The sequence below is a fragment of the Diaphorina citri genome, unplaced genomic scaffold (genome assembly GCF_000475195.1).
Source record: "Diaphorina citri unplaced genomic scaffold, Diaci psyllid genome assembly version 1.1 scaffold2293, whole genome shotgun sequence".
In the NCBI taxonomy this organism is placed as follows: domain Eukaryota; kingdom Metazoa; phylum Arthropoda; class Insecta; order Hemiptera; family Psyllidae; genus Diaphorina; species Diaphorina citri.
This window is the reverse complement of record NW_007379717.1, coordinates 40,841-41,889: the sequence shown is the minus strand read 5'-3', so window position 1 is coordinate 41,889 and position 1,049 is coordinate 40,841.

The following is a 1,049-nucleotide window of genomic DNA, read 5'->3' as shown; positions in this document are numbered from 1 at the left end:
TTCTTTCTTCAAGAGATGAGATTTTCATTTTGGTTTCTCTATCGTCAAGTTTGATGTCAACAATCTCAAATAATTTGTTACACAATTCTCTGAGTTGTATTATATTGCTTTCTTCAGCTATTTTGCTTATCTCGTTTCTTATCGTAATAATATCATCATCTTTGTCTGTTTCTTTGTTCTCTGATGGATTCTTATTTTTCTTCATTGTGGTTGTGAATTTGCTAAGAGATATTCTTCTCTGTTGACTTCTTGTCCTTTTTTTACCCGCCATAATGGTTTTTGTTATTTGGCGGCTGAGTACATAGGGACTGAAGAGTTCAGAATAATGCAGGTGTCGGTGTCACTCAATTATAGGTATCTCCGATTGATATTATAGGTACAAAAGTATCGTATTATCTGTACCTGTGTTAAACAGTAGTACCTATGAAAATAGGTGTACCAGTACCTATGAAAGAGTACCTGTACCTATGAAAGAGTACCTGTACCTATGAAAGAGTACCTGCACCTATGAAAGAGTACCTGTACCTATGAAAGAGTACCTGTACCTATGAAAGAGTACCTGTACCTATGAAAGAGTACCTGTACCTATGAAAGAGTACCTGTACCTATGAAAGAGTACCTGTACCTATGAAAGAGTACCTGTACCTATGAAAGAGTACCTGTACCTATGAAAGAGTACCTGTACCTATGAAAGAGTACCTGTACCTATGAAAGAGTACCTGTACCTACAGTACCTATGGAAGATACCCGAATGTTATGTAATTGTACTTATTGATTTCCGATCTGGTAGGTATAGATAATAGATAGAGGTATGATTATAATGATTCTATAGATATAGTTGTCAGTTATTTTACAAAGTTTTTAGAGTCCAAAGTCCAATCTTAGGAATGGCGCGAAATAGGGACGCTATAATTGGAGTGTATTGAAAATTAATTAAAATTACTTAAAAAATGAAACACTTTTAATTTTTATTTTAAAAATATGGTAATGATGAGAAAAAAATTTCATTTATGGTAGAAAACTTATAGAGCCACTGTTGGGAAATACGG